Source organism: Saimiri boliviensis, chromosome 21, assembly GCF_048565385.1.
Source record: "Saimiri boliviensis isolate mSaiBol1 chromosome 21, mSaiBol1.pri, whole genome shotgun sequence".
NCBI classification, from domain to species: domain Eukaryota; kingdom Metazoa; phylum Chordata; class Mammalia; order Primates; family Cebidae; genus Saimiri; species Saimiri boliviensis.
The window spans coordinates 23,635,687-23,654,190 of NC_133469.1; positions in this window are offsets into that span (position 1 = coordinate 23,635,687).

Below are 18,504 nucleotides of genomic sequence, written 5' to 3' on the forward strand. Positions count from 1 at the left end.
TGAACAGTTTAGCACTGTGAATGGGTTAGCACTCTGCTCGTGGTGCCGTCCTGGCAATAGTGGGTGGGTTCTTATGGACCTGGTCATTTTAAAGTGTGTGGCATCCCTACCCCACACGCCCCCCCCACCCCCGCCCCACCACCTCGGCTCCTGCTTTCACCATGTGCTGTGCCTTCCACCGAGACTGTAAGTTTTCCGGAGGCCACCTCGGAAGCAGATGTCGCTTTGCTTCCTGTGCAGCCTGCAGAATTGTGAGCCAAGTAATTGTTTTTGGTTTTTATGAATTATCCAGTTTCGGGTATTTCTTTACAACAATGCAAGAATGGCCTAATACAACATCTAATCTAAAAAATGACAAAACCACACAGTGGATTCCATCACCCCAACTCTAAAGAGGAGGAGATGGAGGAATGAGAGGCCTGAAAGGATTACAAAGGGCCAGAGCCTCACGCTGGGTGCTCCCACTCTGGACCAAGGGCCAACGCACCTGCTGGTGAACGCTCAGACAAGCAAGGGGTCGATCATTTCTACACGCTTCTGCAGCTGACAGTGTCTGAAGTGGCTCCATAATCCCGCCTCGTGGCAGGCATGGTCTTGTGCCTACTCGTTGAGTAACTTCCTTCTACCAGAACGCAGCAACACTGAAGATGTTGCACTGTGATTAGATTACAAAAGACTGGGATCTTACCCTTGCTAGTTTTGGTGCAGGAAGCTGCCACCATGGAAGGCTCACGCAGCAAGGAACCAAAGTTGGCCTCCAACCGAGAGACAGCCGAGCGAGAGCTGAGACCTCGGTCCAGGACCAGAAACGTCCTGGCAAAGAGCGCATGAGTGAGCTCGGATGGGCAGCCGCACCCAGCAGGGCCCCAGATGAGCCCACCGGCCTGGCAGACACCTTGACTGCAGCCTCAGGAGACACCCAGACGCAGAGCGTCCAGCTGAGCCACACTCAAATGCCTGCCTCGTGGACCGTGAGGCTGCAAACAGGTGTCATCTCAAGCTGCGGTTGGTGGTGATGAAATGGGAAAAGTGTCCTCACCCCTTGCAGGGCATGCGATGGGGGTGTGGCTCATTTCTTCAGTGCCCCACCGCTCCTCTCGGGGAGCACACAGACGGGCGGGCTGTGGGGCTCTGAGCTCTGACAAGTGTCCAGGGGTGAACGTTTACAGCTTTTGAAGCCCCAGGGGGCATGTGTTACAGGGTGCTCCTTTAGCTTTGCCATGGCTTATGTTGACCGGCTCAATTAGACGCTGGACCTTGTTACAAGGACACAGAGCTTTCTGTAGCCAGGTTCTTGCCTGTTGTACCAGAAGAATCAGAGAATGAGAGCAAGGTTGTGTTGAGTGGAAGTAGCTCTCAGCAGATGCGAGAGCCGGAAGAGGTGGTTTTCCCCTGGAGTTGGGTGCTCAGTGGCCCAGGCTCTCTTCTGACTGCCCCTGCCAAGCTCTGTGTCACTCTGCTGGGTCGGTGGCCTGCCGGCCTGTCAGCATCTGTCAGTGTGCTCCCCTTGACGCCCCGCCACCTGAGTCTTCTTCCACCAATCTGCTTCTCTGGGTGACATCCAGCCACTTGCGTGTCTGTCTGCCTGCTAGAGTGTTGGGGGATTTTACAGGCACAGAATGGGGGCAGGCCAGGGTGGTCTTGGGAAAGGCAACATTTGGGCAGGAAAGCAAAAATACCTGTCCTCACCTAGGTCCGTGGGGGTGGAGCCCTAGCCAGAAACCACGCCCTCCTCTACCCAGCACTTTCCTTCCCCTCTTGGTATCATTTAAAGCAGGTGTCCCCAGACTATGGGCCCAAACTATGGGCCATTTCTCCGGCCCCCTGCCGCACTTCAGGAAGGGGCACCTCTTTCATTGGTGATCAGTGAGAGGAGCACAGGATGCGGCGGCCCTCCAACGGTCTGAGGGACAGTGAACTGGCCCCCTGTGTAAAAAGTCTGGGGACGCCTGATTTAAAGGGACCACGCTCTTCCCTTCCCAGCACTCCCTTATCAGTGATTTGTCACTAGTGGAAAGCCAATACCTCTTCCTAATGTAGTGACTGCAAACGCATTGCCGCTTGTTTAGCTTGTTTCCCACTGGAGGGTTCAGTGAACAGATGAGGGCATCCTCCTCCGGCCGGGAGGGGCAGGGTATCGGCCCCTCAGCTGTCCCTGCCTTGAGTACTCAGTGCCAAACAGCCCTCTTGCCCCTCTACTGTGCCGTCACACAGTCACACATCCGGGGCCAGAGGAAGACGCGCTAGCTGCAGGGCAATGCCGGTGTCCCCAGTGCCGGCCGCGCTTCAATTTGAAACCTCAGTCAACAAAAATAGACATCCCATTGAAGGACATCAAGCCTTTAAAGAGGAAGGCCGGGGGTGGGAACAGGCTTGACTTTAGACTACAGACATTCCAGGAACTTCAGGATGTTCCCACGATACTGACTGCATTTGTTAAAAATACCTTTAATACCAAAAATTACAAAGAGTGTAACTAATCCTGTTTCCTGAAGCCAAGAAAAACACACCAGAGTCAAACACAATGTATGGCCGCAGGAGAGAGATTCCCACTAACAGGGAAACGTGCAGCTGCCCCACAGGCCAGGCCGGCACCCAACACCACAGGCATCTCCCCTGCACCCAGGCAGCCACGGCGGAAAACGGGCTTGGTGGCCCCCGGGCTTGGCGCCTCCGGGGGCTTCTCGGAGGCCCATGCCCTCCACCCATGAACTCCAGCCCAAGCAGGCTGTGTTGATTCCTAGCGGGACTCTTGTCTGGGCGGGGGTCGTTCGGTGGCCAGAAGCATGCCAGGAGGGGGGCCCCCCCATCATCTGTACCCAGAGAGGAAGGCAAATTGCTCATCTAGACTGGTACCCTGAACTGGGGGCAGGGCCAGGTGGCTGCAGAGTCACAGACAAAGGAAGCAGGGAGTCCCAGGTGGCAGAGACAGCCACGGACTGGGTGCGACTTTCACCGAAGCCTCTTGCAAAACCCTCCAGAGCGCTGTGAGGGGCTGCTCAGCTCATCTCTCAATCCAAAATGGTGAGGCCCAGGGAATTGCACGGGTGTCCAGGTAGCAGTGCTGCCCTCGAGAGACGAGCAGATGCTGAGCCCTGGGCCACCATCCTCTGGCCCCGTCCCTGTCTTTACTCCAGCGGGGATGTCTACATGCTTTCAGGTGCTCCGAGGGCCCTCCCCGGCCTTCCTCTGAAAAGAGGAGATCTTTTGCCTGGGCTGTCCTCCTGCTGCCAACCCTTAGCTTCAGGCCAGGTCTCTGGCTGATCTGGAGATAAGGGTGCACCTGTGAGTGACCCAGGGTGGCACTTGTGGCTACTGTGCCAGAGAGTGCAGGAGTGGCAGGTTGGTTGGCACTCACAGGACCAGCAGGGGCAGCCTGCACGCCAGCATTCCAGAGGCTCCCTGAAGGCCCCAGGGCCAGGCCTCCCCCCCCGTTCTGCCAGCCCAGCTTCTCCCAGAGTGTCAGGACAGGGAGTGCCAGCTCGTTCGGGGCCTGGGAAACCCCCAACAGCCCCCTCCCACCTCACTGAGCCTGAATTTTACTTTTAAAAAAGTTTTAGCTGGGCGAGGTGGCTCACGCCTTGTCATCCCAGCACTTTGGGAGGCCGAGGCGGGTGGATCACGAGATCAAGAGATCGAGACCATCCTGGTCAACAAGGTGAAACCCCGTCTCTACTAAAAATACAAAACATTAGCTGGGCATGGTGGCGCATGCCTGTAATCCCAGCTACTCAGGAGGCTGAGGCAGGAGAATCGCCTGAACTCAGGAGGCGGAGCTTGCGGTGAGCCGAGATCGCGCCATTGCACTCCAGCGTGGGTAACAAGAGCGAAACTCTGTCTCAAAAAAAAGAAAAAAAAGTTTTAATAGACTTTATTTTTTAGAGGCATTTCAGGTTCATAGAAAAACTGAGCAGAAGTTACAGAGGTGTCCAATATGCTCCGCTCCCACAGCACAGCCTCCCTCCCGCTGTCAGCTCCCCCCCACAGAGGGGCACACTTGCTAAATCCACAAAGCCAGGTCAATGCAGCCTAGCACCCAGAGCCCGTAGCGCATACTAGGGTTCATTCAGGATGCTGCACTTTGTGTGAATTCGGACAAATGTATAATGATGTGTCCACCGTTACAGAATCATGCAGAGTGGTTTCGCTGCCCGGAAAACCCTCCCTGCTCCACACATTCACCCCGCTCCTACAATCCCTGGGAGCCACTGATGTTTTTATGGGACCCACTGATTTTTCTTCTTCTTTTTTTTTTTTTTTTTTTAGATAGAATCTTGCTCTGTTGCCCAGACTGGAGCACAGTGGTATGATCTTGGTTCACAATCTCCACCTCCTGGGTTTAAGCAATTCTTGTGCCTCAGCCTGAGGAGTAGCTAGGATTACAGGTGCCCCCACCTCCCACCACCACACCTGGCTAATTTTTGTATTTTTAGTGGAGATGGGGTTTTACCATGTTGCCCAGGCTAGTCTCAAACTTCTGGGCTCAAGCAATCCACCTGCCTCGGCCTCCCAAAGTGCTGGGATTACAGGCGTGAGCCACTGTGCCAGGCCGGGAGCCACCGATCTTTTTAGGTGGTTTGGCTGTTTTCAGACTGTCATAGAGTGGGCATTGTACAGTGGGTAGCCTCTTCAGACGGGAGTCTTCCACTTAGTACAATGCATTGAAGTTTCCTCCAAGTCTTTTCATGGCTTGATAGCTCTTTCTCTTTAGCATTGACTAATATTCTGTTGTTTAGATGTACCACACTTTATTTATCCACCCACCCACCGAAGTGGTTGCTTCCGAGTTTTGGCAATTGTAAATAAAGGTGCTATAAACATCTGTGTGCAGGTTTTTGTGTGAACTGAAGTTTTCAATTCATGTGGGCAAATGCCAAGGAGTGCGATTGCTGGATCGTATGGTAAAAAGCGTGCTTCGTTTTGTAAAAAACTGCCAAAGGTCCTGCAAAATGGCTGTACCACTCTCTGTCCCCACCAGTCATGAATGAGAGAGTTCTTGCTGCTCCATGCACGTTTACATTTTAAAGCAATATATTTTTTTTTAGTATAAAATGTCTTCTTTGTAGAAAAGTTGAAAACCAAAGGAAAGCATAAAAAATAAAATGAAACTTATTAGCGATCCCTTGACCCTTCATTGATTCAGCAAATAGCTGCCTGTCTACCACGTGAGGCAGGCTTCAGGGGCCGCGCTGCCTTGGCCACCAGCACAGACAGCTCTGTCCCTGAGCGACCTGTCTTCACAGGGAGGAGATCCACTGACCTCAATACGCAAATAAGTCATGGCTACAACCCGTGGTGGAGCGTGGGATGGGGACAAGCGCCAGGAGAAAAGAAAGCAGGGGAGGGAGGCGGAGTCCCAGGGGAAGGAGAAGGGAGGGGCACAGCAGGCCGCTGGCAGATGCAGGAGCTGGCGGATGCTCTGCACAAAACGAGTGCATTTTCCAGAACCTCGCAGTGACTGAGTCCGTGGCCTGCTCCTGGTCTGTACTGACGGATCTCCCATAGCGTGGTAAACGCCCACCCCCAGCCCATCCACTCTCAGGCCCTACAATGTGACGCAGCACTGGGGCCAGGCATAGCTGGACAAGGCATCTGAGGACCAGCCTGCACCCTAATTAGGAATCTCCAAACTTGAGCCTGGAGAAGTCTAAGAAAATTGACTTGGGGATGAGGGGAAGGGGGTTGGGGGAAGGAGACTAGAACAGAGAGAGGGAAGGGAGGCTATGAAGCAGAGAGAGAGAGAGAGAGAGAGAGAGAGAGAGAGAAAGAGAGAGAGAGACCACGGAGTGGGAGGAGGGCTCGGGGCCAGGGCAGCTGCCCCAGCTCCATGGGCTGCAGCTCAGCCCAGACGTATATCCTGAAAGCTGGTTCTGTGCCACCCCCGGCCACATGCTTCCTGCTCTGCTGCAATGTGACCTTAAACCGTGGCACGGCCATCTGTGGGATGCAGCCAGTGCCCTGCTGGTAGGTGTGGGGCGGTTTCCAGGACCTGGCAGTGCTAGATGACAAAGCAGTGAGCATCCTCGCGGACAGCTCGGGCGCCTCTGCGGCTGCAGCACCTGCTGAACCCGGCGTGGGCACTTTTTGGAGTAATTCCATGCCAGTCTTCATCTTAATCATCTCTTGTTTTTCCAAATTTCATCATTCTCATTTCTAAAGCGGTAAAATCAGAATATTATTTATTTCTGTTCAAAGAGAACAAAATCATTTAAAAGTGAGTTTGTGGGTCAGGCAACGATGGCTCATACCTGTAATCCCAGCACTTTGGGAAGCCGAGGCAGGTGGGTCACCTGAGGCCAGGAGTTCGAGACCAGCCTGGCCGACATGGTGAAACTCTGTCTCTAATAAAAATACAAAAAAAAAAAAAAAAAAAAAAAAAAAATTAGCTGGGCGTGGTGGTGCATGCTTGTAGTCCCAGCTACTCGGGAGGCTGAAGCAGGAGAATAGCTTGAACCTGGGAGGCAGAGGTTACAGTGAGCCGAGATCACACCACTGTATTCCAGCCTGGGTGACGGAGCAAGACTTGATCTCAAAAATAAATAAATAGATGAGTTAGTGGAGAAAACATCTTTGAGGGTGCACTTCCAATCAGCCACTTTTCAATGAGAATTCTGAAAAGCATATATATATACACACACATACACACACATACTATATATATTCATATATACACATATATATACACACACACATATATACTATATATATGAGTAGGAGAGAAAATATTAAGTGGAACCCCATATACTCATCAGCTAGATTTAAAACTGTCAACATTTTGTTTTATCTGCTTCATCTCTCTTTTTCCTTTGTCTAAAGTATTTCCAGCATCGGCCAGACACATTTGATCTCTAAATATTTTGAGATCCATGAAAAGATAAGAATTTTAAAATCTCATCCCATTATACTGTCATGACACCTGACAAAATAAAAAACACTGAAACACGATGTTTTCCATTATCCAGCAACAGCCCACATCAGTTCAGTGTCTCCCCAGTGGCTCCCCGGCTGACTCTCCCTTGGGCTGCGACATTCTGAACTCTGTTGCCCCATTTCACTCCGGGACTAGAGGCCTCGCTCCCAGTCCGTGAGCAGGGAGTTGTGAAGCAGTGGCAGAGGCTGCCCCCATGTGGTTCATCTGCCCTGTGAGGGAGGAAGGCTACTTCTCAACAGGACAGGGGGCAGCGGGCAGGGGTGGGAGGGGGGACCTTTGCCCCACCAGGTGGAAATACATTCCAGCAAATTTACTCATAACTAAAAAGTTATTTATTTTACTTTGGAAGAAGAGTTTAAGAAGAAATAGAAAGTATTTTAACCTAACCATTTTTTATGTCGCGGATCTTTTATTTATAAGGAGGCTGGTTGCAGTGGCTTGCGCCTATAGTCTCCGGTCTTTGGAAGGCCGAGGTGGGAGGATCACTTGAGTCCAGGAGCTCAAGACCAGCCTGGACAATGTGGCAAGAGCCCATCTCTATTAAAAAAATTTTAAGGCCGGGCGCGGTGGCTCAGGTCTGTAATCCCAGCACTTTGGGAGGCCGAGGTGGGTGGATCACGAGGTCAAAAGATCGAGCCCATCCTGGTCAACATGGTGAAACCCCGTCTCTACTAAAAATACAAAACATTAGCTGGGCATGGTGGCGTGTGCCTGTAATCCCAGCTACTCAGGAGGCTGAGGCAGGAGAATTGCCTGAACCCAGGAGGCGGAGGTTGCGGTGAGCCGAGATCGCGCCATTGCACTCCAGCCTGGGTAACAAGAGCAAAACTCCGTCTCAAAAAAAAAAAAAAATTTTTTTTTTAATTAACTGAGTGTGGTGGTGTATGCCTGTAGTCCCAGATACTCAGTGAAACAGACTCAAGTGAACCTCCTGCTTTGGCCTCTCAAAGCATTGAGATTACAGGGAAGAGCCACACCTAGGAGGAGTGGAATTGCTGGGTCGTGGAATTGCTGGGTCTCGTGAAAAATGAGTGTTGAGCTTTTTGAGGAACTGCCAAACCATTTTCCACAGCAGCTGTGTCATTGTGTATTCTCATCAGCAATGCGTGAGGGTTCCAATTTTTTCACATCCTTGCCAATACTTATTACTGTAATATCTTTTTGATTATAGCCATCGTCCTAGGGGTTATCTCACTGTGGCTTTGATTTGCATTTCCCGGATGAGTAATGACATTGAGCATCTTTTCATGTGCTTATTGGCCATTTGCATATCTTTGGAGAAATGCCTATTCAAGCCCTTTGTGAATTTTTTTTTTCAGACAGGGCCCTACTCCCATCGCCCAAGCTGGAGTGCATTGATGCCATCACGGCTCACTGCAGCCTCCACTTTCGAGCTCAGGTGATTCTCTTATCTCAGCCTCCCAAGTAGCTGGAACTACAGGTGTGTGCCATCACACCCAGCTGCTTCTGATATTTTTAGTAGAGACAGGGTTTCACCACACCTCCCAGGCCGGTCCCTGAACTCTTGGGCTCAAGGGATCCTCCCACCTCAGCCTCCCAAAGTGCTCGGATTACAGACCTGAGCCACTGTGCCCAGCTCCTTTGTACATTTTTAAATCGTGTGGTCTTTTTATTATTGAGTTGCGGAAGTCATTTTTGTATTCTAGATACAAGTTCCATCAGGGACTAACAGATGTATGATTTGCAAATATTTTCTCCCATTCTTTGTGTTGGGTTTTTCACTTCTTGACAGTGTCCCTTGAAGCACAAAAGTATTTTACATTTATTGATTTAATGAATACATTGATTTTTTAACATTTTATTTATTTAATAATTTATGATTTATCTAGTTTTTTCTTTGTTTGCTTACGCTTTTGGTGTCATATCTTAGAAACCATCGCCAAATCCAAGGTCATGAAGATTAATTATTTTCTTCTAAGACTTTTATAGCTTTAGTTCTTATACTTAGTCTTTGATCAATTCTGAGCTAATTTTTTTATGTGGCATGAGATGGGGCTAGCTTCATTCTTTTGCATGCGGATATATCCAGTTGTCTCCGCACAATTGTTGAAAAGAATAATCTTTCCCCCATTAAATTGTCTGGCACCCTTATAAAAAGTCAATTAGACATAAATATGAGGGTCTATTTCTAGATTCTAAATTCTATTTCATTCATTATGTCTTTTTTTTTTTTTTGAGATGAAGTCTCACTCTGTCACCCAGGCTGGAGTGCAGTGGTACAGTCTCGGCTCACTGCAACCTTTGCCTCCAGAGTTCAAGCAATTCTCCACCCTCAGCCTCCTGAGTAGCTGGGATTACAGGTATGAGCCACAACACCCAACTAATTTTTGTATTTTTAGTGAAAACAGGGTTTCTTTCTTTCTTTCTTTCTTTTTTGAGACAGAGTTTTGTTCTTGTCGCCCAGGCTGGAGTGCAATGGCACGATCTTGGCTCACTGCAAACTCTGCCTCCCTGTTCAAGCAATTCAGCCTTCCGAGTAGCTGGGACTACACGTATGCCATGACATCGGGCTAATTTTTAAATTTTTAGTAGAGACCAGGTTTCGCCATGTTGGCCAGGCTGATCTCGAACTCCTGACCTCAGGTGATCCACCCACCTCGGCCTCCCAAAGTGCTGGGATTACAGGTGTGAGCCACCACGCCCGGCCTATATGTCTATTTTTATGCCAGTGCCACAGTGTCTCCCTCACTAGAACTTTGTAGCAAATGTGAGTCCTCGACATGGCTCTGTTATTGTTTTTGTTTTTTTTCCAAGATTGTTTTAGTTATTCTGCATCCCTTACATTTCCATATTAATTTTAAGAACAGCTTGCCAATTTCTGCAAATAAGTCAGATGGCGCTGAATCTGTAGGTCAATGGGGAGTACTGCATTATTACAGTTGCTCCTTGAACGACCCGGGTTTGAACTACACAGGTCCACGTACAAACACATTTTCTTCTGCCTCTGCCACCCCTGAGACCGCAAGGCCAACCCACCCTTCCTTCTCCTCCTCAGACTCCTCATCATGAAGACAATGAGGATGAAGATCCTTATGACGATCTGCTTTCACTTAATGAATAGGAAGTATATGTTATCTTCCTATAATTTTCTTTCTTTTTTTTTTTTTTTGAGACGGAGTTTCGCTCTTGTTACCCAGGCTGGAGTGCAATGGCATGATCTCGGCTCACCGCGACCTCCGCCTCCTGGGTTCAGGCAATTCTCCTGCCTTAGCCTCCCGAGTAGCTGGGATTACAGGCATGCGCCACCATGCCCAGCTAATGTTTTGTATTTTTAGTAGAGACGGGGTTTCACCATGTTGACCAGGATGGTCTCGATCTCTCGACCTCGTGATCCACCCACCTCGGCCTCCCGAAGTGCTGGGATTACAGGCTTGAGCCACCGCGCCCAGCCTTGTCTAGTTTACTTTATCGCCAGCATACAGTAGACAATACATAGAACATACAAAATATGTGTTAATTGACTGTTTATGTTATTGGTAAGGCTTTCAGGAAACAGTAGGCTACTCATAGTTAAGTTTTTGGGGAGTCAAAAGTTACGTGTGGATTTTCAACTGTGCCCTGACTTGCCACCATCATTCAAAGGTCTACTGTGTTATCTTCCTTTTTAAAAATTTTTTTGAGACACAATCTCATTCTGTTGCCCAGGTTGACATGCAGTGGTGCAGTCTCAGCTCACTGCAACCTCTGCCTCTAGATTTCAAGCAATTTCCTGTCTGAGTCTGCCGGGCAGCTGGGAATATAGGCGCTCTCCAACATGCCCAACTAATTTTGTATTTTTAGTTGAGATGGGGTTTTACTATGTTGGTCAGGCTGGTTTCGAACTCCTGACCTCAAGTGAACGGCCCACCTCCGCCTCCCAGTGCTGGGAGTATAGTCATGAGTCGCCGTGCCCAGCCAACTGTTTATCTTCTAATCCACAAACACAGGATGTCTTCCCAGTTACTTGGGTCTTCCTTAATTACTTTCAATGGTATTTTGTACAAATCTTTCACTTTTTTGGTTAAATTTATCTCAAGTATTTTATTCTTTTCATACTATTATAATTATCTTCTTACTTTTATTTTTACATTGCTCATTGCTACTGTAAAGAAATACAATGGATTTTTGTATCTTGATCTTGTATCCTGCAACTTTGCTAAACTAGTTTATTGGTGATAATTCTTTTCTTTTGTTTTGGATTTCTCAGCATTTTCTTTATACAAAATCATATTATTTCCAAATAGAAATAGTTTTATTTCTTTCTAATCTGGATGCCTTTGCTTGTCTAATTGCCCCGTTTAGAATCTCTATTACAATGCCGAATAGGGGTAGTAAGAGTGAATATCTTTGTCTTGTTCTTGATCTGGGGGCGGGTGGGGAAGCTTTCAGTCTTCCATCATTGTAATGTTAACTGTGGCGATTTTTATGGATGCCTTTTATCAGGTTGAGAAAGTTCCCTTATAATCCAAGTTAAGACCCCCATACCAAGAGCCTTAACCTAATCATATCTTCAAAATCCCATTTGCCATTTAAGGTAACATCTTCATAGGTTCCAGGGATTAGGACACAGACATCTTAGGGGGACATGACTCCACCCGCCACCACATGCGTTTGTTCATAGTATCCCTTATAGTCATCCTTCTGCAATGTTGGCAGTAATGTTTCCTTTTTCATTCCTAATTTTAGTAATTTGAGTCTGACTTTTTTTTTCTTAGTGTAGCAAAACGCTGCCAACTTTGTTGATCTTCTTTGAAAAGTCAACTTTTGGTTTTATTATCATTTTCTTTTCTCTTCTGAAATTTATTTCCACTCTAATCTGTATTTTTTACCTCCTTCCACTTGCATTAGGTTTAGTTTGCTCTTCCTTTTCTCGTTTCTGAAGGTGAAACTTTATACTCTTTTTTTTTTTTTGAGACGGAGTTTCGCTCTTGTTACCCAGGCTGGAGTGCAATGGCGCGATCTCGGCTCACCGCAACCTCCGCCTCCTGGGTTCAGGCAATTCTCCTGCCTCAGCCTCCCGAGTAGCTGGGATTACAGGCACGTGCCACCATGTCCAGCTAATTTTCTTTTTTTTTTTTTTTTTTTTTTTTGTATTTTTAGTAGAGACGGGGTTTCACCATGCTGACCAGGATGGTCTCGATCTCTTGACCTCGTGATCCACCCGCGTCAGCCTCCCAAAGTGCTGGGATTACAGGCTTGAGCCACCGCGCCTGGCCTCTTTATTTCTTTAATTGGAGTTGAAATACTATTTAGTGTCCTTTGATTTCAGTCTGAAAGACACTGGTCTATACCATTTGTTGTAGGACAGGTCTGCTAATGTTAAACAGAATTTTTGTTTATTTGGGAATGTCCTAATTTTTGGCAGATATAGATTCATCGTTAATAGTGCTTTGTTATGGCCGGGCACGGTGGCTCAAGCCTGTAATCCCAGCACTTTGGGAGGCCGAGGCGGGTGGATCACGAGGTCGAGAGATCGAGACCATCTTGGTCAACATGGTGAAACCCCGTCTCTACTAAAAATACAAAAAACTAGCTGGACATGGTGGCACGTGCCTGTAATCCCAGCTACTTAGGAGGCTGAGGCAGGAGAATTGCCTGAGCCCAGGAGGCGGAGGTTGCGGTGAGCCGAGATTGCGCCATTGCACTCCAGCCTGGGTAACAAGAGCGAAACTCTGTCTCAAAAAAAAAAAAAAAAAAATAGTGCTTTGTTTTGTTGTTTTTCTTTAGCACTCTGAATATGTCACTGCCTTCTGGCCTCTATGGTTCCTGGTGAGAAATCAGCTGTCAATCTTACTGAGGCTCTACTATGTGTGATAAGTGGCTTCTTCTTTGCTGCTCCAGGATGCTTGCTTAATGAACTGTACCTATATTTTTTTTTAATCAAAAATGTTAGCCATTATTTCTTCAGATATTGTTTCACCCTTTCTCCCCTCCCTTCCTTCTGGAACTCCTATGATGCATTTGTAAGTATGCTTGATCGTTGTCCCACAGGCCTCTGGGGCTCTGTTCATCTTTCTTCATCCTGCTCTGTCTGTTTTTTCAGACTCAATTATTTTCTTTCTGTTCCTTAGATAATCTCATTTGGCCTCTTTAAGTGTAATGATTCTTTTTTCTACCCACATAAATATTTTTTGTTGTAGTTGTTGTTGTGTTTGTTTGTTTTTAGATGGAGTTTCACTCTTGTTGCCCAAGCTGGAGTGCAGTAGTGTGATCTTGGGTCACTGCAACCTCTGCCTCCTGGATTCAAGTGATCCTCCTGCCTCAACTTGCCAAGTAGCTGGGATTATAGGCAAGTGCCACCACGCCTGGCTAATTTTTTGTATTTTTAGTAGAAACAGGGTTTCGCCATGTTAGCCAGGCTGGTCGCGAACTCCTGACCTCAGGTCGGGTTTGCTTTTTTGTGTGGTCACTGAAGTCTCTACTCAGTTAGCTTAATGGGCAGCTAAATAATTGGACACACATTTTTTTAGATGCCTGGAACCTGTATGTCTCTTAGCCTTTGCAGAGGGGCTCTGTGTATGGGTAGCAGCAAACTTTTGACAGTCAGCCAAGCAACTGGCAACTCCATTTTACTCTTTACTTCCCACTTGTGCAGAGCTTCAAGGTTAACCAGAGGTGAGAGTTGAGATTCTCCTGAGTATGCACTCATCCATACACATGGCCTTCTAGATTCCGAAGAATGTGTCAGACCTTGTCAAAGCCCCTATGGACATCTTATTTCCCAGCTTTTCCTTTTAAATATCTGGGTTGCCTGTTATTTGTCCCAACTGTTGTGTACCACCTCAGGCAACCATGATATCCAACAATTGCCTCTGGTTGTTTTCAACAAATACTCCTGGGGAAACAGTTCTTTATACTGGCCATCCTCCAAGTCTGATCAAATAAAGAAAGCCTTGTGGGTGGGGTCTTTAGGGAACCACCAGAGAGGTCAAATAATGACAATTCTGTGGAAACGGGACTCTGAAGGAGCTCAAACCCTCTCTACACCTTTCAGCAGTTGCCGTATGCTCATTTTTACTATAGCGGTGGGCTGTCAGTCTCCAAGGCCATTGTGGAGCTGAGGGGAGAATGATGAGACATTGCAGGCTAAAACACCACATGGGTCGGGCACGGTGGCTCGTACCTGTAATCCCAACATTTTGGGAGGCTGAAGCAGGAGGATTGCTTGAGGTCAGGAGATCTAGACCAGTCTGGGCAACACAGTGAGACCCCGTCTCTACAAAAAATTTAAAAATTAGCAAGACATGGTGGTTCACACCTGCAGTCCCAGCACTTTGGGAGGCTAAGGCGAGAAGATCCCTTGAGCCCAGGAGTTCTAGGTTACAGTGAGCTATGATAACAACTGTACTCCAGCCTGGGGGACAGAGCAAGAACCTGTCTCAAAACAAACAAAGCACCATGAAGCCAAGTGTTTTTACGGAAAGGCAGCTGTTTTTCTTGAATAAGCATTCCCTAAATATCTGTGGGCCTCTGGTTAATTTCCAGAGTTTTGAAACAGCTGCTGCTGAGGATTTTTTTTGCCAGCACTGTCATCAATTTTCTGGAAGAGAGAATTTCCAGAGGTCCTTCCTCCACCATTTACCTGGTGTCACCTCTCCAGAGCCATTGCTTACCCTTGCTGAGACCCAATCTCAGGAGCGAATTGGCAAAAAGTAAATGTTCAAGATCCCGAAGGGGCAGCTCTACCTTGTGAAAGCAGATCAGGGGCTGCTCTGAGCCAGGGGTGGGGCAGGGAGTGGGGATTGCAAACAGGCACAAGAAAATGTTTTGTGGCTGAGAGAGATGTTCTAAAACTGTCCTGAGGGGGTGGTGGCACAACTCTGCGAATTTACTAAAAATCAATACAATGGGTGAATTTGGAGTTATATAAATAATACCTGAATAAAACTGTGAAAACAAAAAAGTAAGGATGGAAACCTACTCAGCCACAGGTCCTAGCATGGAGCGGCTGAGGGGCAAATAACGAGCAGGAAGAAGTACGAGGTGAGATGCCATCAGCCCACGTGAACGTGGGGGCCCCGGACGTCTGCGAAGGCAGCAGAAAGCCGTGGGACCGCTCACTGCGGTCAGGGTAGACGGGGAAAGATCTATGTGTGCCCCACATATAAAAAGAAGGCAAGGCCCTGGGAAGGAATGAAAACCCTTTGAGTGAGGAGAGCTGCAGAGACAGAGCCCTGGAGGGCATCATCTCAGAGAGGGAAGGGAGACGCCCAGCCAGGGACTAAGAGCTGAGAGTCGGGACAGAGCTCTCCGAGGGAAGGAGTAATCAACACCAGTGCCATGGAGAAATCTGCCAAGTAAGGGAAGGACTCAGACTGCCTACACGGGCCTTGGGGACCCAAGACAAGAGCTCTGTGCAGTGGAGAGGGTGAGATGTTGGGGGCCATGGCCACATGCTGAGGCCCAGGAGGTGAGGCTGGAGGGGCAGGCCGATGGAGGGGTGGCTGGCTGTCAAACTTGCTCTCTCTGGCAAGAACACAGGTAAGTCTGATCAGAAGACACTCCTGGGGAGGGAGAGGTCCAGACACGCCCGCCCAGCTTTCGGGTGTCCCGGTTACCTGCTTTCAGACTCACTGCCTCCCATAAAATGGGTCATGCTTTGCTGACAGATGTCCAAATCCAGCTTCCTTGTGCTTGGGTGACAAAACTTTCCTAGACAGTGATGGCACTGCACGTGCACCAGACCCCCGATTAGATGTGGTCTCACCTCCCCTGTGTCGATCGAACAGCTTTGCTCAAGTCCCCGGTGGGCCAGGGGTCCAGCTGAGGGGCAAATGGTCTTCAACTCCAAGGAGCTTGGTAACGTCCTGGCCCCACTCCAGCCTGGGAGCCAGCGGTGGAGATTGGGCTCATGCCAGCTCAGGCATCTGGAATCCTGCCTACAGGCCATTTTGAGAGATCTGCCTGGGATGAGGAGAGACCTCTCCTGCAATCATCCCTCCCTTAGGACCCAGAGCAGGAGAGCATCCTTGAGCACAGCCCTGCAGCCCAGGGCTTATGGTGACATGAGACCTATGCTGATAGCAGAGGGAGGCTGGATAGTGTGTGATGCTGGCTGGATTGTGACCACAGGCCTGACTAGCTATTGCTCCAAAGGTCTAACAGCCCAGCCCCACCAGAGATACAGGGTCTGCAGTGAGTCCCGGCCGGGACTGAGGGGTGCCCACCAAGATCACAGAGTTCCAGGTGTCCTCCAAGTGGCCTGGGAATGAGAAACACCACAACAGAGACACTGGGTCTTTGCAGGCTCACTGTGGGAAGCGCTCCTGTGTTATACTTGAGAATTTGGTTGATTATAATGTCACTGAGTGGGGAGAGATGGCATGTTTGCACAATAAATATACTTTGCAATCAGCTGTTCTTAAAATATAAGCCAATAAAAATAACATCCTTATCTTACATCACACATGTGGCAGAAGGAAGACACCCATCATCAGAGGCTTGTACCTGCATCATCTGTGGCACTTTTCCCAAAACAACCAGGCTGCCCACCCCCCGCCCTGGCCGCCATTGCCCGCCCCACCCTGGGGCTGATGGATAGATCTGGCTGGACTGAGGCAGCGAGGGACCCACGGTTAGCAAAACACTCCTGGGACTTTTGGGGCATACCCCTAATTGGGAAGCACCGGATTTAAGAGCCAAATGTAACAAAACAAATACAGTGTCAAAACAGGAAAATGCTTCCTTTTTTGGAAGGAAGCATAGTCTAAGCATAGGAATAAAGGTGATGCTATGAAGATAAGAAGCCAGAGGTCTGGCTGTGGAAAATGTACACTTGTGAAAACCACAGACGTGCAGAGGCCAGGCTGTGATCTGATAACATGCTGGAAGGCATATGACAGGGGACTTGAAGAGCTTTCGCACATCTGCAAGGAAAAGGTAAACATTCCAGTACAAAAATGCGCAAATGATAAGAAAAAGCAATTCATGAAAGACAGTTACAAATGGCCAAGCCACAGGCAAAGAGCACCCGGCCTCCGCAGGCACAAGCAAATACACCTGGTTTTAAAGTGAGGTTTCAGGCAGCCATACATGGGCCCACATAAAACTTATCTCCAAGCTTCCTCATTAAGTGAAAAAGGCTGGGCGTGGTGGTTCATGCCTATAATCCCAGCACTTTGGGAGGCCAAGACAGGCCGATCCCTTGAGCCCAGGAGTTTGAAACCAGCCTGGCCAACACGGCTAAACTCTGTCTCTACAAAAAAATATGAAATTAGCCTGGCATGGTGGCACCCACCTGTGGTCCCAGCTACTCCAGAGGCTGAGGCGGGAGGATCACTTGAGCCTGGGAGGTCGAGGCTGCAGGGAGCCTACACTCTAGCCTGAGTGATAGAGTGAGACCCTGTCTCAAAATAAAATAAAGGGTGGTTTCATTTTTAGCCGATCATAATGCAAAGTCTGTTTCTAAAGGGTCCGCATGGTGGCCTGTGGCCAGGGTCTGTCCCTCCAGCAGGGCCCAGAACACTCCCGGAAGCCCCTCCTTGATCGAGGATTCTTCTCCAGGTATTTATCCTTCAGAAATTTCAATAATTGAGTACAGCCATCTTGTTCCAGAATGCTCTCAATATTATGTATACCAGGAAAGAAGAAACAAGAATATATGACTAACCACCATAGAACAGTTAAATCCATTTCAGCATCTAATGAAATGAAGGCAGTTACTGGGACTGTATTTTAGGAGATTATTGAATCATATGAAGAATCCTTTTAAAGGGACAAAAACAAAATATGGAATAAATATTGGATCAAAACTAAATATAAATATGGATCAAAATAAAATATGGATCAAAACTAAATATGGAATATTTCCATTGAAAATATGCACTTATATCTGTTTACCAAAATCTAGGAAAACTGGCTAATGCATGAACAATGATCACTGTGGCTTGTGGGGGCACCAGGTCATTTGAATTTTCTTTTGTATATTTTTCTATGGTTTCAAAACTTTCTAAAATTATTACGCTATGGAAAAAGTCAGGACAAAGTATTATTCAGAAGATCTTTGTAGTCTTTCCCCAGGGCCTCCGGGGTGTGAGCCATGTTTCCTTAGCCTGGCTGTTCATGGCACATCTGTCCCCAGAAGGAGGTGGGCAGAGCTGGTCAAGGACAACGTGGGGTCCACCTCCTCAGTCCCATAGCCCCCTTAGGAGGCAGACGGCTCCTGGACCTCACATCCTGCACACCTGCTGCTTCGGCCACAGGTAACCGTGCATGGGAAGGAAGACCTGGTACTGCCACTGTGTTAGCATTGCAGGATGGCACAGAGCGGGGCCAGGCGGGCCTGGACAAGCCCTGCCCTTGGGCGCATCTGTGGCCTGAGAGAGGGGGCACTGGCTGGGCTTCAGGCAGTCGGTGCCAACACCAGGACACCCCTATGAGTGGCACGAACTCTGATGTCATTAAAAACAAAGAAAGCCTGAAAGACCCTGCACACACGCTGACCAGCGTCTCACAGTCCTCGCCAAGGAATCCCACAGTGCTTCCCAGCGGACACGCCCTTACCTGGCCAACACTGCCACCTGTCCCGTCCCCCTCCCTCCTCTCTCTCTTACCCCTCCTCCCTCCTCTCCTTC